The sequence below is a fragment of the Mustelus asterias genome, chromosome 24 (genome assembly GCF_964213995.1).
Source record: "Mustelus asterias chromosome 24, sMusAst1.hap1.1, whole genome shotgun sequence".
Lineage (NCBI taxonomy): Eukaryota > Metazoa > Chordata > Chondrichthyes > Carcharhiniformes > Triakidae > Mustelus > Mustelus asterias.
This window is the reverse complement of record NC_135824.1, coordinates 31,400,408-31,426,894: the sequence shown is the minus strand read 5'-3', so window position 1 is coordinate 31,426,894 and position 26,487 is coordinate 31,400,408. Positions and strand designations below refer to the sequence as shown.

Sequence of the window (26,487 nt, the reverse complement as noted above, 5' to 3'; positions counted from 1 at the left end):
AGTGTTCAACCTGCCAAAGACTCAGCTGGTGGTGGCTTCAAGTTCCATTCCAAAGACTTGAGTGAACAATCTAGGTCAATGCTCCAGGGCAGTACTGAGGGAGAGCTTCTCTGTCAGAAGATGCTGTCCTTCAGCTGTGTGGCAAAACTGAGGCCCACTTTTCCCTCTACAATGAGATTACTGGGTCCTATCAGATAAACACAGGATTATTTTCCTCAGTGTGCTGGCCAATGTTTGTCCCTCAATCCGATTATCTCGTCATTGGGTGGGATTTTCCAGCCACCCGTGCCTCAAGACTGGAAATTCCCACCTGAGCTCAACGGACCTTTAAATGGCTTTTCTGGCTGTCTCGAGGCAGTTGAATTGAGCCCCCAACTACCCCACTGCACCGTCATGATAGGAAACTGGAGGATGACTGGAAAATCCAGTCCACCTCATGGGAGTGTGGGGGGTGGGGGAGGGTGCGATGGTTGAACCCACCCTTGGCCAAAATGTCCAACATCGGGAATAGGATGGAAACCGGCATGTTAGTCGATGCTGCTATTTTGGGGCCATGTCCACTTCCATTTCCAACTACGGCAAGGCCTAAAAATTCTACCCTCTCCACTGGCTGTAAAGCAAGTCAGGACGACCAGGGAAGGCGCTATGTAAAGGCAAGTTTGCTCTTTATTTAAAATAACCAAGGGGATTGAGCCACATTGTCATCACATTGTGGGCTGGGGGTTTCGTTGTACACAGCTTGTTCACCATGCAGCCACGGTTGGGTAAACTCCAAGCCGAAGCTGCTTGAAGCATTGTGATGAGGAATGTGCCTCATTAGGGTCAGGCGTTGGTCTGACTTGTTTGTTTGACAGCAGAACAAATTCCTGCTGGTTAATGTGGGGGAGGCTAAGCGACGGTTTTGCTTTCTCGCACTGAGGTTCGACGGCAGCATCCGCTGCTCAGTAAGTTCAGCCCTGTCGACGCAAATTGTTTTCAGATGCAAGCACCGTGCTCTCCAACACTGCTCTCAAGATGTCACCCTGGAGGCTTTAAAAAAAACCATCCTTGAGTATTTCAATAACGAGTGTGTGTGATCCACGTCCAAACTCCATGTGGCATCCTCCAGCAGTTGCGGCCAGCATCCTCGTGGTTATCAACCCCAGACTGGAGGTCAGGAGTTCAGATTCCACCACAGCAAGCTTTGAATTTCAATTCAATAATTGTGAGCTGGCCATGAAAAATTAACGAACTGGTTTAACTAACGGAGCGGCACGGTGGCACAGCGGTTAGCTCTGCTGCTTCACAGCGCCAGGGACATGGGTTCAATTCCAGCCTTGGGTGATGTGTGGAATTTACACATTCTCCCTGTGTCTGCATGGGTCTCCTCCGGGTGCTCCAGTTTCATTCCCACCCTTGAAAGATATACAGGTTAGGTTGATTGACCATGCTAAATTGCCCCTTAGTATCAGGAGGATTAGCAGGGTAAAGAGGGGGTAGGGCCTGAGTGGGATTGTTGTTGGTGCAGCCTTGATGAACTGAATGGTCTCTTTCTGTACTGTAGGGATTCTAAGATTCTATGATCCTATGGTTAATGCCTTTCAATAGAAGAAGACTTGTTTGGCCTATATCTTACTCCAGTCATGAGTTACTTAATTGACCCCTGATGACCTCTGAAGAGGACAGGCAAGAGTCCCAGTTATTAAAAGGCATTGTCAAATCAAATTCCCTCAACTCTCAAAGAGACCCTCTCTATGTAACCCCTGAACTTACAAAGAAATGGCCTTATCCCCAAATTCCCCCTGTAAAGACTTAAAAATGAAGTACAATCCCTTATACTTCTGAAACAATGACCAGGTAAAGTGGCTAATCTGATTCCAGAATCATAGAATCCCCACAGTGCAGGAGGAGGCCATTCAGCCCATCGAACCTGCACCGACAACAATCCCACCCAGAACCTATCACCGTAACACCACATATTTACCCTTGTGGTTCCCCCGATACTAAGAGACAATTTAGCACAGTGAATCAACCTAACCCGCACATCTTTGGACTGTGGGAGGAAACTGGAGCACCCGGAGGAAACCCACACAGACACGGGGAGATTGTGCAAACTCCACACAGACAGTGACCCGAGGCGGGAATCGAACCCGGATCACTGGCGCTGTGAGGCAGCAGTGCTAACCCACTGTGCCACATGTTTCCTGTTCCATGGAATCTGGGCACTTTTCAGCTGACGGGTGACCTTGGCTGGATTGTGCTGAGATGGCAGCAGGTTCCAGGGCTGCCAAAGAATGACTTCCGTTCAGTTAAATCATAGAAATCATAGAAACCCTACAGTGCAGAAGGAGGCCATTCAGCCCAGCGAGTCTGCACCGACCACAATCCCACCCCAGGCCCTATCCGCACAACCCCACACATTTACCCTGCTAATCCATCTAACCTGCACATCCCAGGACACTACTGGCAACTTAACTTGTCCAATCAACCTAACACGCACATCTTTGGACAGCTAGGTACAGTGAGTGGGCCCACAGAGCTGGAAGTCCAATCTGAGGTCCTGTAGCTCAGGAGGAGCAGAAGCAAGGCAAGTGAGAGAGAGCGGGCGTCCCGAACTGGAAGCACCTTTCCTCCAACTTCTTAAAATATAGAATAAAAAGTAGACTGAGCAGACAGAGCATCATAGTGAGGGGAAACCCTTCAGCAAGTGCCCCAGTCACTGTGTCACTGAGGACCTGGAGGCCAGCTGTAAAACTCCAGTGGACCTCCGACATTAGGCCCTTCACTTGGTCGGTTGGCCACTCACAGCTTGCAGGCGGGTAGCTCTACTGCACCTCCATCCCACCTCCTGGATCCTGGGGCTGGGATGGAGCGAGGTACTGGCATGTCTACCGGCTGTGCATAACTCTGCCTGACCACAACCCCCACCCCCCCACCTCGCCCACCCCGCGTGAAAATTCAGCTTGTGGTGTCAATCCAGGAAGACCATTCAACCTCCGACCTCCTGTTAAAATTCAGGCAAAACTCTATTTGAGAACATTCTCTGAAAAAAATTAAATCTTCCTGACCGGCTGTGTGATAATCCCTGTTCACCAGTTAGATAAATAACAACGTTTATTGACAGATAACTATAATACAGAGGCTCACAGCCTCATGGCTGCTGGTTAGCTTCCAGGATCGAACTGACGCAGAAGCCCGTGATTGCTCAGGTGACTCCTTACCCTGGTCCCTGATTGGTTACCCAGGTCATGTGACCCTCTTGGCCACAAACGGGGCAAAGCGGTACCCTGGCAGTGAGAGCCTAATTGGCAATTAGAGAAGCCAGCAGTGTAACCATTGGTATATTGGTATAAACACGGACATTGTCAATACTGGAATAGAATAAGTCCCTCGAGCCTGCTCCACTGTTCGATTAGATTATGGCTGATCCATACCTGGACTCAATTTGCCTGCCTTTGTACCCAGAGGATGTACCTAATATCTGCATCACACAAGTGTCAGGAAATGACCATCTCCAACAAAACAGAATCGAACCATTTCCCTTTATATCCAATGGCATTGTCATCATTGAATCCCTCACTATCCTGTGAGTTAACATTGACCCCAGAAACTGAACTGGACCAACCAAATAAATACATGGTTATAAGAGCAGGTCAAAGGTTGGGAATTCTATGGCGAATAAATCATCTCCTGACTCTCCAAAGTCCCTCCACTATCTGCAAGGCACAAGTCAAGAGTGTGATGGAATACTCTCCACTTACCTGGATGAGAGCAGCTCCCAACAACACTCAAGCTCGACACCATCCAGAACGAGACGAGGGGGCCTGAAATCCAGCCCAATGAGACGCCTTAATCAAAGCATTGGTGTAGAAGAGGAATACATGTCAATGGGTGGAATAGTCTTTTCCCATCCTTAAATTTCCTAACCGATTCTAAGACACTGGCCGGGATTCTCCCAGCCCGCTGCTGGGAGACATCAGCAGGGGGCCTTTCGTGGGACGTGTGACTGACATCTGGCCAATCGCGAGTCTCCCTGGCAGCCCTTTTTCCTGACGTAATCAGTAGCGCCGGGCTGCTTACAATATGGAAATCCCAATTTCCATATGATTAGCGGGCCCGGGACGGTATTTTCCAGGCACACTCGTGTCTCGCCCTCCCACCGAGAGAGATTCCCACCAGTGGGGTTTACAACTGCTCCCCACCAATGGGGATGAGGTGTGCTCACCCTGCTGGTGGGGACAGAGGCCATTGAGGCTCTCCCCAGGAGGTCGGGGAAGGGGGGGGATGCCCCTTGGGCAGTGCCAGCCTGGCATCCTGACACTGCGTTAGGGCACACTGGCATTGCCCACCGGGCACCTTGGCATTGTCCACTGGGCAGTGCCAAGTAGGGCCGGAGGGGGCAGGGCCTACTGCAGGCAATCAGTACAGGGGAGGACGGCTGCAATGGGATTGGTGGAGGAAGGAGTGAAGGGGTGATCGGGGCTTGATGGGGGCTGGCCACGGGGGAAGGTTGAGGGGGGGGGGTTCCGGGGGCTGGGGCTGGCCACGGGGAGGATGATAAGGGCTGGCCTGAGTGGGGTCGAGTAGGCCAGCGATCAGGGCTGGGGGGTGTTTGGGGGTAACAGCATTTGGAAGGTTGGCGATGGGGGTGCCAATGCGCATGCGCCAATCTCAGCACTGACAGCCTCCACCCCACTGACAGGCGTGAATCTCTCTAAAGCACAGAGTGCTGAAGATTCGTTCAGGTAAGGATGCCCAAAACAATCTCCTGTTTTCCTGCCCTTTGGGAACTTAGATTTTTTGGGAGAATCCCAGCCAATGTCATCGCAATGTCATTTAAAGAGGCATAATTGAAAGAAATGGAAATTAGAATCAAATTGACATCAGATCAAAGCCATCGAAGTTCATTCAACACGTCACTGATTGTAGTCACATCATTAATTCCACCCTTCTCCCCCGACTCTCCTTTATAGAACTTTGTAGCCATTCAAAAATTAAAGATAATTATTCTGATATTTCAGAGGAAGAAAGGATATAAGACTGTAAACACCAAAGATTTGAAATCACTGGGTGCGGCTTTCTGGCTGCGTTGCACCTGGTGCCAATCCCGCAATGTCGGGAAAATCCCGGAGAGGCCTGAAACGGGATTCGTGCGGGGCGCGCACCATTTTGTGATCTGGCTCTCCCAGCAGATATAATCAGGCTCGCACCCAGTGGGGCATGAACCTCATTATCATTCATTGCAATGTATTTACCTACTCAAAATCGGCTTAACGCAGAATGTTCCAGGAATGTCAAATGTTTCCATCCCTCCTGCGTGACATGGCACCAGCTGGAATCACTACTGATGACCGCCAATGGATACTAGATCTGATGACCATGTTGAGGCGGGGGAGGGGGTGGGGGGGGGTGCTCGGTGGCCATTGTAACCACAGTTGGTCGGCGACGTGGCAGGGCAGTGTCCTGACACTAACCCCTGGCATCCTGGCACTGCCAATTGGTGCGGCCTGAAAGGAAGGGGCATAAAGGGAGCAGGGCCTGAATCGATGGTGTGGTGGCACAGTGGTTAGCACTGCTGCCCTCACAGAGCTAAGGACCCCTGGCTCAGCCTCGGGTCACTGCCTGTGTGGTGTTTGCAAGTTCTCCCTGTGTCTGCATGGGTTTCCTCCGGTTGCTCTGGCTTCCTTCCGCACTCCAAAAATGTGTAGGTTAGGTGGATTGGCCATGGTAAATGTGTGGGGTTAGGGATAGGGTGTAAGGGAGGGCTTGGGTGGGATGCTCTTTCGGAGAGTCGGTGCAGACTCGATAGCCCGACTGGCCTCTTTCTGCACTATAGGGATTCTGTGGAAGGGGTTGGGGGCCTGAAGGGGGTGGGTCCTAAAAGGGGGAAGGGAATATAGGACAAATATAGGTAAGATAGAGGGTTATAGGTAAGCCTAGTAGGTCGGGACATGTTCGGCGCAACTTGTGGGCCGAAGGGCCTGTTTGTGCTGTAGCTTTTCTATGTTCTAAACCATTGGAAGGGCTCCAATGCTGACATTCTGTGGTTGGGGGAGGGAAGGGAAACATGTCATTAATGATGGGAGGACTAATGTCCATGGAAGGGAGAAGGAATTCTTAAATACAAGTTGAGTTCAGGGCACCCTTTAAAAAGGGCACTCTGATCTCTGTGAAACCAGGGCTGGCAAGTCCTGCCCCTAACAACGATGGCATGAAACATTTCCCCTGTCAATAAAATGGCTACATGCAGGAAGATCTTGCTGGAAAACCCGCCTGTTTTTCTGGGGTGAAACACGTTCTGACTGCACCTGACACTTAACCATTTTTTTGGAAAATTCCACCCCGTATTTTCACAGTATTATTAGATTGTGAACATATACTTTATGTAATGTGCACAAAGCCTTGGTTTTACCACCACCCTCCCCGCGGCCCCCCCCCGCCCCCCCGCCACACCCCCCCGTCCTCCTCTTTTATCTAGAGTGCTGCTTTTAGTTTTATCCACCACACCTCAGAAGGGTGGCACGGTGGCACAGTGGTTAGCACTGCTGACTCACAGTGCCAGGATCCGCGTTTGATTCTTGGCTTGGGTCACTGTCTGTGTGGAGTTTGCACATTCTCCTCGTGTCTGCGTGGGTTTCCTCCGGGTGCTCCGGTTTTCTCCCACAGTCCAAAGATGCACGGGTTAGGTGGATTGGCCACCCTAAATTGCCCCTTAGTGTTAGGGGGGCTAGCTAGGGTAAGTGCATGGGGTTATGGGGATAGGGCCTGGATGGGATTGTGGTTGGTGCAGACTCAGTGGGCCGAATGGCCTCCTTCTGCACTGGAGGATTCTATGATTTAGCAGCCTCGGAGAGTGCAATGTAGATGCGGCAGAATGATAACCTGACTTTGGCTGCTATTCCCTTCAGCACAAGGTTGATAGGATTGTACTGTGAACTTGATTTGATTTATTATTGTCAGATGTATTGGGATACAGTGAAAAGTATTGTTTCTTGCACACTATACAGACAAAACATACCGTTCATAGAGTACATAGGGAACAAGGAAAGGAGAGGGTGCAGAATATAGTGTTGCAGTTACTGATAGGGTGAAGAGAAAGTTCAGGTTAATATAAGGTAGGTCCATTCAAAAGGCTGATGGCAGCAGGGAAGAAGCTGTTCTTGAGTTGGTTGGTACGTGACCTCAGACTTTGTACCTTTTTCCTGCCGGAAGAAAGTGGAAGAGAGAATTACTGGGGTGGGCGGGATCTTTGATAAAGCCGCCTGCGTTGCCAAGGCAGCGAGAAGTGCAGATGGAGTCAATGGATGGGAATACAATAATGCTTCTGAAATCTCCTTGTGTTATTCTTACAAAAGGTCATCAATGCAACCCAGTCCATCACGCATCAGACTTTTGAATGGACTTACCTTGCATTAAGTTGACCTTTCTCTACACCCTAGCTATGACTGTAACACTACATTCTGCATTCTCTCGTTTCCCTCTCTATGAACGGTATGCTTTGTCTGTATAGCGCGCAAGAAACAATACTTTTCACTGTATGTTAATACATGTGACAATAATAAATCAAATCAAATCAAATCAAATCTTGAGTTGGCCATTAAGGGGCACACACTGTGCCCTTCCTCCGACCAATGTCCACAAGACAGGAAGCTCAATTCCTGGGTTAATGTGGATCTGGGGAAAGCCCTAACAGTTGATGCCACTGCGCATCAAAGTGTGGGGCCACTAAGTGTGCTTAACTGCAGATGAAAGTGTCTGACCTGCATTCAGGTGCCATCCAGTACTTTGAACAGTCTTATGTACTGTGTGGGGTTGCCAAACTCCTGATCCAAACCTCTCCACCCTGAAACTAAAGTAACAGGAGCAGGAATTAATCCAGCATATTACGTTGCTCTTTTGGTGGTTTCTGCGTTCTCGATATGTGAAGCAGTTCTGTAAGGTTCCTGGACAGCCATTATATTCACCCTGCATGAGGATGCAGGCAAGAGCCAAGCTTGCAACCTGAACCAAACGCTGACACTGAAGGGGGTTAGCGAGGAAGTAATGGAAAACTAACCACGATGTTTCTTAGTTCCCTTGAGATGGGAGCTGTGCCAAAAGACTGGAGGGAAAGAAATTTCATAGCCCTGCTCCAAACAAAAGTAGTATGGATGGTGGGGGCACAGGCAGGGGTGCAGTGAGGGGAGGGGGAGATTTGGAGGTGGGAAGGGTGTTGAAGGAGAGGATTAAGTCCCTGTCGGTCCTAAGTCAGCTGTAACAAAACTCACTGAAGACAACAGTTAGAGGTAAAGTAAATGAACACAAAAAACAGAATGGACAGGTTGGGGATTGTCGAATCATCAGCCTGATGTAAGGGAGCTTTAGAAACATTCTGAAAGACGAACAGAAAATATCGACAGGGATGGGCTGGCTATCACTCAAACGGAGTGTTAAAACAAAGCCATATTGTCATCGCTTAGAGTGAAATGAGTTGGGCACAAGAGCCTTTGTGTTGTGTAGTCTTGTGGATTGATATCCTGTAGAAGCTGATATAATGAGAGTAATGATGTGGATTGAGATCAATGTCATCTTTAGGTAACAGATGTAACAAGGAGTAAACATGTTGAATTTTTAAAAAATATGACAGAGCAGGTGTAGTCTATTTAGCAAGTCACCATTATTGATGCTGTATCACTGTCTCCTTGTGCTGTAAATTTGCATCCATCAGTTTTTGTTCAGATCATTTTACCACACCAGAAAAGCTATTTTTTTTAGTTTTACTGTTAGATGAAGCGGGCAGCAGTAGAACGTTTGAACAGATGTATACAAGGCCAGGGGATAGCTCTGTTATCCACCTGTCTCCAAGGCTTTCAAAGGCAAGGGAACTGTTAGATCTCTTCTTTTCCACAGAGAGTCAGAGTCCAGTTGTTAAATTTCAGTGGCTTTATTCAGCACCCAAAGGTACGGCAGAGTTACACTTCTTTAGCTGTTCCCAAGGCAAGAGAGAGAGAGCTGTTCACGGGCTTAGTTCATATACCTGTGACGTCACTGGTCTTAACCTCATTGGTGTGTTTAAATTGCACCTGATTGGTCTTCACTGGGACTGGGACTGAGGTTGTCCCTGATTGGACAACGGGACCATGCCAGCGTGACATCGGTGTCACATCGGTGGTCGAAATCGGGAGGCGGCCCCTTTAGAGCTGGTGGCTGGGGGAGCGGGGGGTGGACACTTCCTGTCCATCCCCACAGTGTGATTGCACAGCAGACACGTACCAGCATTGTAATTGTGTGGGTTATTGTGTGCGTGCAGGCATGTGATGGGTGAGTGGAAGTGGCGCCCACTTCTGGTCCCACCACTGGGAGCTACACTCTTTAAGTTCTGACTACTGAGTGGGGGACCAATCTGTTTCCACAAGAATGGCGGCAGCACAGTGGTTAGCACTGCTGCCTCACAGCGCCAGGGACCCGGGTTCAATTCCGGCCTCGGGTGACTATCTGTGTGGAGTTTGCATGTTGTCCCCATGTCTGCGTGGGTTTCCTCCGGGTGCTCTGGTTTCCTCCCACACTCCAAAGATGTGCGGGTTAGATTGATTGGCCATGCTAAATTGCCCCTTAGTGTTAGGGAGATTAACAGGGTAAGTACAGAGGGATACAGGGATAGAGCTTGGGTGGGATTGTTGTTGGTGCAGACTCAATGGGCTGAATGGCCTCCTTCTGCACTGTAGGATTCTATGATTTCTAAGGATATAAGGGAAATGTGAATGCTAAAGAACTCCAAATAGCTAGCTAAAGAGTAGGGTGGCAATGGCAATCGCCTGGGAGTACATTTCCCATCTGTCTGCCTGATAGCGCTAATATAGAATCATCGAATCATACAGTGCAGCAGAGGCCCATCGAGTCTGCACCAACACATGAGAAACACCTGACCTCCCACCTAATCCCATCTACCAGCACTTGGCTGGTAGAAGATGTTATGACGTGCCAAGTGCTCACCCAGGTACTTTTTAAAGGATGTGAGGCAACCCGCCTCTACCACCCTCCCAGGCAGCGCATTCCAAACCGTCACTGCCCTGTGGATAAAAAAGTTTTACCTCACATCCCCCCTAAACCTCCTGCCCCTCACCTTGAACCTATGTCCCCTTTTGATTGACCCTTCAACTAAAGGGAACAGCTGCTCCTTATCCTCACTATCCATGCTCCTTATAATCTTGTACACCACAAACAGGTCGCCCCTTGAGGAAATATAAACAATTCCAAAATGCCCTCCCAGACTTGAACCAAAAGCAATCCTGTGTGTAAAGCAGAATGTTTCCCCCGTTTCAAAGACAAATACTTGACTAATTGTCACACTACACTAGTTAGATGGATATGTTCTGTCATCCTTAATCCTCTGTTTTGTGACAGCGAATTCGCAACGTCAGCACTTTGTCTGTGAGTCGGAAGGTCACAGGTTCAAGTCCCATGTCTTGAATTGAGCACAAACTCCAGCCTGATGCTCCAGTGCAGTATTGGGGGAATGCGACACTGTCACAGGTCAGATATTAAACCAAAGCCCAATTAGTCCCCTCAGATCAACACCACAGGTCACAGTGAATTCCAGCAGAGCAGAAGGAGGCCATTAGGCCCATGATGTCTACACCAGCTCTCCAAACGAGCATTCTGACTTAGTGCCATTCCCCTGCCTTTTCTCTGTTCCCCTGCACATTGTTTCGATTCAAGTAATCATCTAATACCCTCTTGAATGCCTCGGTTGAACCCGCCTCCACCACACTTCCAGGCAGTGCATTCCAGGCCCCAAACACTGGCTGTGTGAAAAAGTTTTTCCCCACATCACATTCTTTTGCAAATCATTTTGAATCTGTGCCTCTCGTTCTTGATCCTTTTATGACCAGAAACAGTTTCTCCTTATCCACTCTGTCCAGCACCTTCATGGCTTTGAACCTATATCATATCTCCCCTTAGTGTTCTTCTCGCCAAGGAGAACCTCTCCAATCTATCCTCATAACTGAAGTTTCTCATTCCTGGAGCCATTCTTATGAACCTCATGAGCATCCATTGACTGTCTACACTTCCCGCTGCCTCGGCAAAACAGCCAACATAATTAAGGACCCCACGCACCCTGGATATTTTTTGTCTTCCACCTTCTTACATCGGGAAAAAGATACAAAAGTCTGAGGTCACGTACCAACCGACTCAAGAACAGCTTCTTCCCTGCTGCTGTCAGACTTTTGAATGGACCTACCTTGCATTAAGTTGATCTTTCCCTACACCCTAGCTATAACTGTACATTCTGCACTCTGTCCTTTCCTTCTCTATGAACGGTATGCTCTGTCGGTATCGCACGCAAGAAACAATAACCTTTCACTGTATCCCAATACATGTGACAATAATAAAGTCAATCAAATCAAATCCAGTGCGTTCACATCCTCCCTGTGGTGTGGCACCCAGAATTATACACACTATTCCAGCTGAGGTCCAACTAGTGTCTTGTTTGATATTGTTTTGTAGAAGAGCTTCTCCCCAATGGCTTGGCCAACATTTAGCCTTCACCCATCGGATAAGTTGATGGTATGGGTCATTTGTAGTGTTGCTGTTTGTGGGAGCAAGCTTCATGAAAATTGACTGCTGCGTTTCTTATATTACAAAATAATTATGCTCCACAAAGTACTTGATTGGATTTAGAGCACTTTGGAATGGTCTGAAGTTGGGACAGGCACTACCCAAATGCAAGTCTTTCTTTATTCACTGAAGTAAAATACCGCAGATGCTGGAAATCTGAGGTCAAAACAAAATGCTGGAAATAGTCAACAGGTCTGGCAGCATCTGTGGAGCAAAAAGCACAGAGTTAAAGTGAAAGGTGGCTGACTTTTCATCAGGACATTTGTATATTTGAGGATTCGAGTACAGAAGCAGGGATATCTTGATGCATTTATACAGGGCCTTGGGGAGGCCACACCTGGAATATTGTGTGCAGTTTTGGTCTCCTTATCTAAGGAAGGATGTTCTTGCTGTAGAGTTAGTGCGGAGAAGGTTGCCAGACTAATTCCTGAGATGGCAGGTCTGACGTATGAGGAGAGATTGAGTTGGTTAGGATTGCATTCGCTGGCGTTCAGAAGAATGAGGGGGCGAAATCTCATAGAAACCTATAAAATTCCAACAGGATGAGTCAGGGTAGATGCAAAAAGGATGTTCCCAATGGTGGGGGTGTCCAGAACCAGGGGTCACAGTCTGAGGATACAGGGTAGACCATTTAGGACTAAGATGAGGAGAAATTTCTTCACCCAGATAATGGTCAGTCAATGGAATTCTCTATCTCCATTGCAGTGTTGATGTCAGATACATAGAAAGCATTCTTTCTGGTTGTACCACAGCTCGGTATGGCTCCTGCTCTGCCCAAGACCACAAGGAACTACAAAAGGTCGTGAATGTAGCCCAATCCATCACGCAAACCAGCCTCCCATCCATTGACTCTGTCTACACTTCCCGCTGCCTCGGCAAAGCAGCCAGCATTATCAAGGACCCCACGCACCCCGGACATTCTCTCTCCCACCTTCTTTCTTCGGGAAAAAGATATAAAAGTCTGAGGTCACGTACCAACCGACTCAGGAACAGCTTCTTCCCTGCTGCTGTCAGACTTTTGAATGGACTTACCTCGCATTAAGTTGATCTTTCTCTACACCCTAGCTATGACTGCAACTCCATCTTCTGCACTCTCTCGTTTCCTTCTCTATGAACGGTATGTTTTGTCTGTATAGCGCGCAAGAAACAATACTTTTCACTGTATGTTAATACATGTGACAATAATAAATACTAATAAATCAAATCAGTTGAGGCAAAAACATTGAATGTTTTCAAGAAGCAGTTAGATATAGCACTTGGGGCAAAGGGGATCAAAGGATATGGGGAAAGGCGGGATCAGGCTATTGAGTTGGATGATCAGACATGATCATAATGAATGGCAGAGCAGGCTTGGAGGGCCGAATGGCCTCCTCCTGCTATTTTCTCTGCTTCTATATTTGTATATCAGTATGCAAGTTCCAATGAAAGGTTGTCAACTCAAAATGTTAACTCTGTTTCTCTCTCCACAGTGGCTGCCTAACCTCCTGAGTATTTCCAGCATGTTCTGCTGTTCTTTTTCATTTGCTATCTGTTTGGAAATCCAACATGTCAAATTTGCCAGTGAAAGGGGCCATTCTTTGCTGCTTTGACATAGTGTGATATCCATAAAACTGCAGCGACAATATCAAATGAGATGAGAATAGCGTCAGTCACGCTTCGCTTAACTCTTGGGAGAATGCGGGGGAAAGTGAATTAAACGGTGACAGATCTATACTGCATTGTGTGCCACCCAAGACATATTAATCATGTCTAGAATTTGTTTGTGGAATATCTCAGACAACACCAGCGAGTGATAAAGCAAAGCTGACGAGCTCTGTTGTGTTGGACATTATTATTGCAGCCAACATTCTGCTGAACACACAGAACAGCAAAACCCACAGCGCCAGATCGGTCAGGTTGCTCCTGTCATTCCTGCGTGTATCGAGGCTTTGAAGGTTTCCCAGCTTCTTGTCGAGACAGCCTTTAACTGCGCGGTGATTAGCTCCTACTGCTCGTACAACACATATCCCAATGATGGCAAATCTTGTACCGCTTTCCGAATCCTCCAGTCTGTCGGGCCAGCTTTAACGCTGTCATGAGTTTGATAACATTTGACAGCTTTTAGAAGAAGAATTCATGTGCCTGCCATGGCCTGCTCACATAGGAACAAGAGGAGGACAATCAGTCCCATGTACCTGTTCAGTCATTCCATGCTGATCTGTATCTTCAATTCATTTACTCACCCTGGTCCCATATTCCATAACACTGCCCTTCAATTAAGATTTGGACATTTTCAATTCACCTCCAGCGTGAACAGTTTTCTGTAATGGGATGAAAGCAACAATGGCAATCATAGAATCCCTACAGTGCAGAAGGAGGCCATTCGGCCCATCAAGCCTGAACCGACAACAATCCCACCCAGGTCCTATCCCCCTAAATGCACATTTACCCTGCATTTACCCTTCTGATACTAAGGGCCAATTTAGCATGGCCAATCAACTGAGCCCGCACATCTCTGGACTGTGGGAGGAAACTGAAGCACCCGGAGGAAACCCACGCAGACACGGGGGAGAATGTGCAGACTCCGCACAGGCAGTGACCCAAGGCCGGAATTGAACCTGTGCCCCTGGCGCTTTGAGGCAGCAGTGCTAACCACTGTGCCACCAGCCCAGCTTTTGTTGCCCATTCCACTTGCGGCTTGCTAGGCCCTTCAGATTCAGCCACATTGCCATGGGTCTGGAGTCATAGTAGGCCAGGCCAGATAGGGATGGCAGATTTCCTTCCCTAAAGGTATCATGGTCATCATTACTTTATATTCCTGATTTATCCATTGAATTCTGTGATTCTGTGAATTCAAATTCTACCCACGGCAGTGGGGTTTGAACCCATATCCCCAGAACATGTACCTCAGCCTCTGGATTACTCGTCCAGTGACTTAACCACTATCCCATGTAGAGTGAGCTTTGTGTGAAGATCAGCTTCCTAACATAACCTTTCAGTGAATTAATTTGATTTATTATTGTCACATGTATTGGGATACAGTGAAAATTATTGTTTCTTGCTATATAGGCAAAGCATACCATTCATAGAGTACATAGGGAAGAAGGAAAGGAGAGGGTGCAGAATATAGTGCTGCAGTTACACGTAGGGTGACGAGAAAGATCAGCTTGATTTGTGATAGGACCATTCAAAAGTCTGACGGCAGCAGGGAAGAAGCTGTTCTTGAGTCGGTTGGTACGTGACCTCAGACTTTTGTATCTTTTTTGCCACGCACCCTGCACAGAGGGAATGTCCGGGGTGCGTGGGATCCTTAATTATGCTGGCTGCTTTTCTGAGGCAGCGGGAAGTGTAGACGGAGTCAATGGATGGGAGGCTGGCTTACGTGATGGACTGGGCTTTGTTCACAACTTTTTATAGTTTCTTGCGGTCTTGGACAGAGCAGGAGCCATACCAAGCTGTTAAACATCTGGAAAGGATGCTTTCTATGGTGCATCAGTAAAAATTGGTAAGAGTCGTAGCGGACATGCTGAATTTCCTTAGCCTTCTGAGAAAGTAGAGGCGTTGGTGGGCTTTCTTAACTATAGCATCGGCGTGGAGGGACCAGGACAGGTTGTTGGTGATCTGGACACCTAGAAACTTGAAACTAACTAGAATGGCTCTAACTTTAAGCCTATCTCCCCTTGTTCTGCATTTCCTGCCAGAGAAAACTATTACTGTCTCGCCCAATAAGTCTTTTACTCATCTTAATCTGGCCACAGTGGCACAGTCATGTCCCATCCTGTCCCTTCCTCCTTCAGTGAGGTACGCTCCTCCTAGTCCAGGGAGATCGGTGCTAGAGGGCACGATGGACAAGATCCCAGTGCAAGGGTTATGATCGCGGCCCATGGATTTCCGCACCCATCGTTCTTGTTAGAGCATGGTGGGCAGAGCTTGACTGCTCATGTCAGAGCACCACTGGTGGTGGGAGGTCAGAAGAATAAAGTTAGCAGACTTTCTGTGAAGAGTAATAGAAACATTATGCACTGGGTATTATGAATGTTATTTATTTATTGGTGTCACAAGTAAGGCTGACATTGACACTGCAATGAAGTTACTGTGAAAATCCCCTGGTCGCCACACTCCAGCACCTGTTCAGGTAACACTGAGGGAGAATTTAGCATGGCTAATGCACCTAACCAGCACGTCTTTCGGACTGTGGGAGGAAACAGGAGCACCCGGAGGAAACCCACGCAGACACGGGGAGAACGTGCAGACTCCACACGGACAGTGACCCAAGGCCGGAGTTGAACCTGGGTCCTTGACGCTGTGAGGCAGCAGTGCTAACCACTGTGTCACCTGTGACAACAGAAAGTAAGCATGACGAACAGGAAGTCTCACAGGTTTGACACATATATATGTGTCAATGTGTATTTTTCTGTCTACAGTCTGTTACAATGTTCCAGTGAAGCCCGACACAAGTTGGACGAACAGCACCTCATCTTCTTCATAGAATCCCTACAGTACAGAAAGAGGCTATTCGGCCCATCGAGTCTGCACCAACCACAATCCCACCCAGGCCCTACTCCCATATCCCTACATATTTACCCACTAACCCCTCTAACCTACGCATCTCAGGATACTAAGGGCAATTTTAGCATGGCCAATCAACCTAACCCACACATCTTTGGACTGTGGGAGGAAACCGGAGCACCCGGAGGAAACCCACGCAGACACGAGGAGAATGTGCAAACTCCACACAGACAGTGACCCGAGCCGGGAATCGAACCCAGGTCCCTGGAGCTGTGAGCATTACACACTCCTGAATTCATCTACTTCAGACCATGACCTCTGTCCTCCATTTTGAATTTTTTCACATTGTACCAGACTGTATCTCCTTCTGATACTTTTGCTTTCACTCAATTCTGACCCTTTATTCTGCTATCAATACCTACTCTGGATCAAAGCTTTTGGCCCATAACTTCCTGGTTTCTCCAAAGTCAGATTTGGGGATACCCCAAAGATACATTGAGGAATTCCTCTCGGACGCTCCCGCCTCAGGGTTTACCCGGCAATTGTTTAGAAGCACTACCTTCTCCTGGACAATTGCACTGGGTTGGGAACTATCTGACAAAGTGACTTAAATCGCTAAGTTTGGATGGTTCTGTCAGTTTTGCCCTGATGGTTACTCTGAAAGAGTTAGAAGGAAAAAAATCACTTCTAAGTTTATTGCGGCTTTGAAAGACCCAGACTTATCTCTGCATGGGACACCCCAGATCCCCAAGGGCACACCGCCACATTACTCCCAACCCCTCCAGGGGATGTGCCACTACCCCCCAAACAAAGCAACCCCCTAGCCTGGCCTGACTCTGACCCCCATCCCCCACTACTGGTCTGTCTCCACCCCCCACCCCCATCCTCCCCCACTATAGGCCTGATCCCTTCCTCCTTCCCAGTCTGAACCCCCCCTCACTCCCAGTCTGCGCCCCCACTCTCCCAGTCCGAACCCTGCCTCCTTCCCTCTCCACTGTCCAACCCCACTTCATTCCCAGCCGACTCCCCCCTCACCTAGTCTGCACCCCCTTCCCGATCTGACTGACCCTCCCTTCCCAGTGCCACCTGCTCCCCTCCCTCTGGATTTGACCCCACCTCCCTTTCCAATTTGACCCCCCCCCTCCCACTCCCTTCTGGTGAGGATCTCCTCTCCGTCCCAGTCCGAACCCCCCCCTCACTGCCTCACTCCCTGTCTGATTCCCCATTTCCCCCTCCACCCCCAGTCTGACCTGCACCCCTAGATCCTCCCACCTGACCTCCCATCTGCCTCCCCCAGACCAAATCCAAGATCTTCCCCCCCGGGTCTGAATCTGGCCGCCTCCCCCCAGGTTCCCCAGAACTAACTTTATTCCCCCCTCCCCGCAGGGACTCCCTCCCTCCTGTTTTTGTTGTGAAAGACCCAAGTTCCTTTGGATTGAAGCCTCGAAGGGCTGACTCTAGTCAGCAGCCTGCAGGCCACCAGATCCTGAGGAACTATTGTGATTGACAATGGGAGCCTTTGTGAACGATCGGGAATTCAACTAGTGAGACAGCACATTGAGGGTGAGGAGAGGCAAGGAGGTTGTCAGGGAGGTGACAATTTGAAGAATTCCTTCAGCGGTAAAAGTGTGTGGATCCCACTAAATCAATTGGACGGAAAATCCCACCCGAGGTCAACAGACCTTTCTATGATCCGACCCCCTCCTGCTTCGATTCCCGTGGCAGGCAGAACGGGAAAATTCTCCCCAAGGACTGGATTAGTTAATAATCATTGGTTTAATCTTAACATTTTTTACACAGAGAGTAGTGGGTGCCTGGAACTCGTTGCCGGGGGGAGGTAGTGGAAGCGGATACGATAGTGACTTTTAAGGGGCGTCTGGACAAATACATGAATAGGATGGGAATAGAGGGATATGGTCCCCGGAAGGGTAGGGGGTTTTGGTTCAGTCGGGCAGCATGGTTGGTGCAGGCTTGGAGGGCCGAAGGGCCTGTTCCTGTGCTGTAATTTTCTTTGTTCTTTATTTATTGGCCAGTTTCCTCACAGACCATCTGCACTTGTCCGTATTATGACAAGACTACGAAGGATAACATTAATAACCTCTTCCTTAAAACATACTGTGGTAAACCGCTGTTAGCTTATTACCTGTATATGTGACATGCCTGGCCCTACCTGAGGCTCCTCCCCCCCCCCCCCCCCGGTCCAGGTATAAAGGTGACTGCTCCCCACCCCTGTGGTAAACCACTGTTAAGCTTATTGCCTGTGTGTGTGTGACATGCCTGGGCATGCCCCTGCCGGCCCTGCCAGAGACTCCTCCCCCCCTGGTCCAGGTATAAAGGTGACTGCTCCCCACACCCCCCCTGCCTCAGTCGCCGGACCAGTTCATCAGCATGGGTGTGCTCCAAGTCTTTTGCGAATAAAAGCCTATTTGTTCTCGCGTACTAACTAGTCTTTGCTTGATTGATAGTGCATCAACCCCCCTGCCTCAGTCTGGACCAGTTCATCGGCATGGCTGTGCTCCAAGTCTTTTGTTAATAAAAGCCTATTTGTTTTGCATACAAACTAGTCTTTGCTCGATTGATGGTGCATCACATACCCTGGTAATTTTTACTCCATTTCCAATGTTGGGAATTAATGTGATTCTGGAGTCATTTTCTCAATTTCTGTCCTTCATGTGAAATTATTTTCACTTCCTCCTGTCACTATTTTAGCATTTCTATCCTCACACTCCCCCCTCCCTCCCCCTCCCCCCCTCTCCACCCTCCCTCTCTCCCTCCCCCTCCTCACACTCCCTCTCCCCTCCCCCTCTCACCCTCCCTCTCTCCCTCCCCCTCTCACCCTCCCTCTCTCCCTCCCCCTCTCACCCTCCCTCTCTCCCTCCCCCTCTCACCCTCCCTCTCTCCCTCCCCCTCTCACCCTCCCTCTCTCCCTCCCCTCTCACCCTCCCTCTCTCCCTCCCCCTCTCACCCTCCCTCTCTCCCTCCCCCCTCACCCTCCCTCTCTCCCTCCCCCTCTCACCCTCCCTCTCTCCCTCCCCCTCTCACCCTCCCCTCTCTCCCTCCCCCTCTCACCCTCCCTCTCTCCCTCCCCTCTCACCCTCCCCTCTCTCCCTCCCCTCTCACCCTCCCTCTCTCCCCTCCCCCTCTCACACTCCCTCTCTCCCTCCCCCCTCACCCTCCCTCTCTCCCTCCCCCCTCACCCTCCCTCTCTCCCTCCCCCTCTCACCCTCCCTCTCTCCCTCCCCCCTCTCACACTCCCTCTCTCCCTCCCCCCTCACCCTCCCTCTCTCCCTCACCCTCCCTCTCTCCCTCCCTCCCCCTCTCTCCTCCCCCCTCACCCTCCCTCTCTCCCTCCCCCTCTCACCCTCCCTCTTCTCCCTCCCCCTCTCACCCTCACTCTCTCCCTCCCCCTCTCACCTCCCTCTCTCCCTCCCCCTCTCACCCTCCCTCTCTCCCTCCCCCCCCCTCTCTCCCTCCCCCTCTCACCCTCCCTCTCTCCCTCCCCTCTCACCCTCCTCCTCCCTCCCCCTCTCACCCTCCCTCTCTCCCTCCCCCTCTCACCCTCCCTCTCTCCCTCCCCTCTCACCCTCCCTCTCTCCCTCCCCTCTCACCCTCCCCTCTCTCCCTCCCCCTCTCACCCTCCCTCTCTCCCTCCCCCTCTCACCCTCCCTCTCTCCCTCCCCCTCTCACCCCTCCCTCTCTCCCTCCCCCTCTCACCCTCCCTCTCTCCCTCCCCCTCTCACCCTCCCTCTCTCCCTCCCCCTCTCACCCTCCCTCTCTCCCTCCCCTCTCACCCTCCCTTCTCTCCCTCCCTCCCTGTCCCCTCCCTCTCTCTCTCTCGCCTTTTCTCTGTGTTGAATTCCATACTGTAAATTGATATTTCAAGATGTCTCCTTTCTTGAGATGTGTCTTCAATTTTTTTTTCCCGACAGTCCTTGTTTCTTTTCTGTCGGAATCGCCTGTTCCCTTGGCCGGTGCTTCAGTGTCTTGTATTTTAATTATTTCTGTCATTGAATGTCTACAGTTCTTGCCCCTCATTGCTCATCAGTACTTACTGACTTCACCCTGGCTGTCACATTGCCTCAGCATTTTATCAGCTGCATTTTACTGTCCAATAGATTGGAATTATATAAATCTGCAGTTAGCAGAACTGCAGAGATTTCTGTCGAAAGAAACCACAGACTCAGAACTCACTGAGATAAATTTACTGTAATCTCTCAGCAATGGAGAAAAAGTGACAGAAATGTTACTTTTAAGTATGCGGGATTTTGACTTTAATCCTTGCCACCTGCAGCGATAGATTAGGGCTGGCAGTTCGCTCTTCGGGCTTTGTCAGTCCTTCCCTAAATAGTCACATCTGAACAAAGAGTAGGAGTAGGCCATTCAGCCCATCGAGCCTGCTCCGCAATTTAACAACATCATGGTTGCTCCGATAGTAACCTCAAATCTGCATCCCACCTACCGCCACGCACCCCCCCGCAGCCCCCCACGATAACCTTTCACCCTCTTCCCGTCCAATAATCTATCCACCTCTGCCTCGCAAATATTCAAAGATTCTGCTCCCACCGCCTTTTCAGGAAGATTCCCATGACCCTCTGAGAGAAAACATTTCACCTCATCTCTGTTTTAAATGAGCAACCCCGTAATTTTAATCAGTGACCCCCTAGTTCTAGATTCCCCCACAAGGGTAAACATCTTCTTCCCATTCACCCTGCCAAGTCCCCTCAGGGGTCTTATGGGTGGGATTTTCCAGCCACGTTCACCCCAAGATCGGAAAATCCCTCCCGAGTTCAATGGTCCCGCCCCTTCCGCAATGATTCCCGTAGCGTGCGGGACGGCAAACTCCATCCTATATGTTTCAATCAAGTCATCTCTTACTCTTCTAAACTCCAGTGGATATAAGTCTAACCCGCCCAATCCTTCGTAAGACAATCCGCCCATTCACTGCCATCATTTGCCATCCGCCCAGTCCAAAGATGTGCGGGTTAGGTTGATTGGCCATGCTAAAAAAAATTGCCCTTGGTGTCCTGAGATGTGTAGGTTAGAGGGATTAGTGGGTAGATATGGGGGTAGGGGATTGTGGTCGGTGCAGACTCGATGGGCCGAATGGCCTCTTTCTATACTGTAGGGTTTCTATGATTCATTCCAGGTATTTGGCTGGTAAACCTTCTCTGAACTGCTTCCAATCTATTTATATCTTTCTTTAAATAAGCTGACCAACACTGTACACAGTACCGCAAACGTGGTCTTATTTATTTCGATTTGATTTGATTTATTATTGTTACATATATTAACGTATAGTGAAAAGTATTGTTTCTTGCGCGCTATACAGACAAAGCATATCGTTCATAGAGAAGGAAACGAGAGAACGCGGAATGTAGTGTTACAGTCATAGCTAGGGTGTAGAGAAAGATCAACTTAATGCAAGGTAGGTCCATTCAAAAGTCTGATGGCAGCAGGGAAGAAGCTGTTCTTGAGTCGCTTGGTACGTGACCTCAGTCTTTTGTATCTTACTAGTGCCCTGTACAACTGAAGCATAACATAGAACATAGAACATTACAGCGCAGTACAGGCCCTTCGGCCCTCGATGTTCCTCCCTACTTTTGCCTTCAATTCCCCTCTCAGAGATAAATCAATGAGCAACATGGCCTTTACGATTCCCCCCCCCCCCCCCCCCCCCCCTCAGGGGGCAATGCCAGGGGGGTCAGTGCCAGGGCACTGTCAGGGTACTGCGTGCGTGGGCATGACCCTCTTCCCCTGAGGGCAAACAGCAACTTCTGTTTGCCAGTTCCCCGTTGTCCAAAACCTGTTGTAAACTCCACCGACCTGACATCACACTGGCAGGGAGGGGGGAGTTGGGGGAGGGATTCCTTACATGGGGGAGGATACATGTACAGGGGAGCCCTGCTAAGCATATGTTAGTATATTGCAATGGGGTACCTGCCATGGCGTGGTGGGATTCCCGTTTGGCGGGAAGTGGTGGGGGGCAATCAAGCAGGGAAATGCCACCCTGCGTGAATGTCGTTCTGGGGCTCCCCCTCGATTCTCTGCCCCCCTGTCTCTGCTTCTAACCTGAGGTCATGTCATTCGATCGATTGCTCACTCCAAGCCTGAGCACAGTATTTGGTAATGATTAATTTTAGTGTGTGGCTGCCAGTGACAGGAATGAGGTTGAATTAAAGCTGAAACTAACTTTGTTACCCTGATTTGATTTGATTTGATTTATTGTTGTCACATGTATTAGCATTCGGTGAAAAGTATTGTTTCTTGTGCGCTATACAGACAAAGCATACCGTTCATAAAGAAGGAAAGGAGAGAGTGCAGAATGTAGTGTTACAGTCATAGCTAGGGTGTAGGGAAAGATCAACTTAATGCAAGGTACGTCCATTCAAAAGTCTGATGGCAGCAGGGAAGAAGCTGTTCTTGAGTCGGTTGGTACGTGACCTCAGACTTTTGTATCTTTTTCCTGATGGGAGAAGGTGGAAGAGAGAATGTCCGGGGTGCTTGGGGTCCTTAATTATGCTGGCTACTTTGCCGAGGCAGCGGGAAGTGTAGACAGTCAATGGATGGGAGGCTGCGTAATGGATTGGGCTACATTCATGAACCTTTTGTAGTTCCTTGCGGTCTTGGGCAGAGCAGGAGCCATACCAAGCTGTGATACAACCAGAAAGAATGCTTTCTATGGTGCATCTGTAAAGGTTGGTGAAAGTCGTGGCTGACATGCCAAATTTCCTTAGTTTTCTGAGAAAGTAGAGGCATTGGTGGGCTTTCTTAACTATAGTGTCGGCATGGGGGGACCAGGATAGGGTATTGGTGATCTGGACACCTAAAAACCTGAAGCAGGGAACCCTGGATCCCTTCCACCAGAGGGTTAAGGCTCCGTTGACAGATACTTGTACTTATTAAATGGTTAATTCTCTTTCACTGCTCCTTTTGTTTTAGCGTTTAAATGAATTTTGTTGTTGTGCAATTTCTCTTGCTGTGGCGTTGACCTCTTGGTCAGGTCGTTATTGTAAATGAGAATTGGTTCTCAGTTGATTCAACTGGCTAAATAAAGGTTAAATAAAATAAAGATGCCTTGTTTTTGGATGATCATTGAACCCCTACAGTACAGAAGGAGGCCATTCAGCCCATTACGTCTGCACCGACCACAATCCCACCCAGGCCCTTTCCCCATAATTGCACATATTTACCCTGCTAATCCAGCCAGGACAGTTAGTGAGATTTTGCAAGCCCAGGCAAGTCGTGGGGGTTACAGATAGTGTGACATGAACCCAAGATCCCGGTTGAGGCCGTCCTCATGTGTGCGGAACTTGGCTATCAGTTTCTGCTCAGCGACTCTGCGCTGTTGCAGAGCATGGGGACAATGCAGAGTCGCTGAACAGAAACTGATAGCCAAGTTCCACCCACATGAGGATGGCCTCAACCGGGATCTTGGGTTCATGTCACACTATCTGTAACCCCCATGACTTGCCTGGGCTTGCAAAATCTCACTAACTGTCCTGTCTGGAGACAACACGCATCTCTTTAACCTGTGCTTAACCCTCTCTCCACTCACATTGTCTGTACCTTTAAGACTTGATTACCTGTAAAGACTCGCATTCCAACCATTATTTTGTAAATTGAGTTTGTGTCTCTGTATGCCCTGTTTGTGAACAGAACTCCCACTTACCTGATGAAGGGGCAGCGCTCCGAAAGCTAGTGGCTTGTGCTACCAAATAAACCTGTTGGACTTTAACCTGGTGTTGTGAGACTTCTTACTGTGTTTACCCCAGTCCAACACCGCCATCTCCACATCAATCCACCTAACCCACACATCTTTGGACTGTGGGAGGAAACTCAGAGGAAATCCATGCAGGCACGGGGAGAACATGCAAACTCCACACAGTCACCCAAACCGGGAATTGAAGCCGGGTCCCTGGTGTTGTGAGGCAGCAGTGCTAACCATTGTGCCACAGTGATGTTATTCTGCAACTTGATTTTGTCTGTTTGCACTGTTTGAGAGCACATTTCCACTCCATTTGACGAAGGAGCAGTGCTCCGAAAGCTTATGGTATTTGCTACCAAATAAATCTGTTGGACTTTAACCTGGTGTTGTGAGACTTCTCACAGTGATGTTGCCAAGGGACAGTAGATAGATGAGAAATAGGTAGAAATCAAAGATCGATCCTCAAAGGAGACAGAGATAACAGGATAGATACAGCACGACAAGCTATTGTAGATAGCTCTGACGAAGCGTCATCCAGACTCGAAACGTTGGGTTTGTTCTCTCTCTCTCCACAGATGCTGTTGGACCTGCTGAGATTTTCCAGCATTTTTTGTTTTTGTTTCAAATTCCAGCATCCGCAGTATTTTGCCTTTAAGCTATTGGAGGTGATATCTGGCAATGACTGGATTGGGATGAATGGAACTGGGCAAATGCATTCCCACCCAGATAATGATGGAGAGGCATTGGAGCACGATGATGTGGTCAGCCATGTCAAAGGCTGCAGTGTGCTCAAGGAGGATGAGGTAGGATACCTTAGTCACATTCTTTTTCTGTATTCTTCCATTGGATGTGGACGTCACTGACTGGGCCAGCATTTATTGGTCATCCCAAATTGCCCTTGAACTGAGTGGCTTGCTTGGCCATTTCAGAGGGCATTTAAGAGTCAACCACATTGCTGTGGGTCTGGAGTCACATGTAGGCCAGGTGAACCAGATGGGTTCTTATGACAATTGACAATGGTGGTGGTGATTATCAGACTCTTAATTCCAGATTTTTGAAACAAATATATTGAATTCAAATTTCACCCGTGGTGGGATTCGAACCCAGTACCAGGTAACCCTGGTCCCCAGAGCATTGCTCTGGGCCTCTGTATTAGGAGTCCAGTGACAATACCACTGGCCCTTTGTGACATTTGTTCTTTCAGACATTGATGAGAGTGGCTTTGATGAGAGTGGCAAGGGCAGAAAACCCATTGGATGGATTAAAACATGGAGTTCCCAGAAAGATTGGAAAGGATTTGGGAAGCGAAAACAGCCTAAAATTTCCAGCCTGGCACCACAGGAATCGTTGCAGGCGAAATGGAAAATTTGACAGAGCAGCAAAAGGTCCGTTGGCTTGAGGTGGGAATTTCTGCTCCTGGGAAAATCCCACCCAACACGTTCAAGGACTTTTGAGAGGAAAGAGAGGTGAGAAATGGAAAAGTCAACTTGAGTTAACTTCTGACGAGGGGATTGTGAACACAGTCAGGTATGATAAATAACGGGCGGGATTCTCCTGCCATGCGCATCCCAAGACCGGAAATTCCCACCTGAGCTCAATGGATCTACATGGACTGCCAAATTTTCTGTCTCATCCACTACTATCCACTGCGTGGATAGTCAGAAGCTTTTTCCCAGGGTAGAGGAGTCAATTACTAGGGGCATAGGTTTAAGGTGCGAGGGGCAAGGTTTAAAGGAGATGTACGAGGCAAGTTTTTTACACAGAGCGTGGTGGGTGCCTGGAACTCACTGCCAGGGGAGGTAGTGGAAGCAGATACGATAGTGACTTTTAAGGGGCATCTTGACAAATGCATGAATAGGATGGGAATAGAGGGATATGGGTAGGGTAGGGGGTTTTAGTTCAGTCGGGCAGCATGGTCGGTCCAGGCTTGGAGGGCCGAAGGGCCTGTTCCTGTGCTGTAATTTTCTTTATTCTTTGTTCTTTGATTCCCGGCGGCAGGCGAGACGGGAGAATTTCAGCTTAGGAATGAAAACGGAAAAATGTTGGAATTACTCAGTAGGTCTGGCAGCATCTGTGGAGAGAGAGAAACAAGAGTTAACATTTTAAGTTGGATGAACTGTCATCAGAATTGGGTAGCTGCTATCTACAAAGACATTTTCTACTTGTCAGCCTCAGATTTGTAGAGAGGTTTAGCCGCTGCCTAACTGACTGTGCAGAGCACATTGTCTTTTTGAAAGAGAGATGCCTCGAAGAGCTTCCATTATTGGAATACAAACGAATGAATTCATTTGTGAATGAAGCATGCATTTGCTGAGAGTATCCAGACCTGCACTCTCTCTTAATTAGATATTGTATGTTACTGCAAAATAAAACGCCAAGCCCATTAATTACTTGGCACCTTCTTCACATTCCCCTACTGGCATAAGAGGGCCATGCTACTTAAAGGTGAAAGCAGGCAAATTGGAACTTCCAACAATGAATCTTTTCAACATTTCTTTTCATGTGCATGTACGTGGTTAGATGTGGTTTGAGAAAGGGCTTAGAGAGGGACAATTCCAACCCCCCCAAGCCCCCACCAATTTGCTTGCAACGTATTGTGTGCCAGTGAAATGTAGGCTGGGTGTAGCGTTAAGCATTTCCTGCTGTGGACTGTGACCCCATTTTGAAAGGAGTTTCATTTACACTCAGAAAGAAGTGAAGATGAGAAATGTTAGCGG

The 26,487-nt window shown here is 48.8% G+C and overlaps 1 long non-coding RNA gene across 1 annotated transcript; it reads right to left on the bottom strand.

Annotated features, from left to right (window-relative positions):
* Nucleotides 1-3,741: 3,741 nt before the first annotated feature.
* Nucleotides 3,742-22,119, bottom strand: LOC144511058 (uncharacterized). Its single transcript, XR_013500741.1, has 4 exons — nucleotides 22,003-22,119; nucleotides 13,800-13,877; nucleotides 7,740-7,828; nucleotides 3,742-3,827 (listed from the first exon to the last, which is right to left on the bottom strand). It is a non-coding gene; the product is annotated as an uncharacterized LOC144511058 (long non-coding RNA).
* Between the last annotated feature and the right edge of the window lie 4,368 nt (nucleotides 22,120-26,487).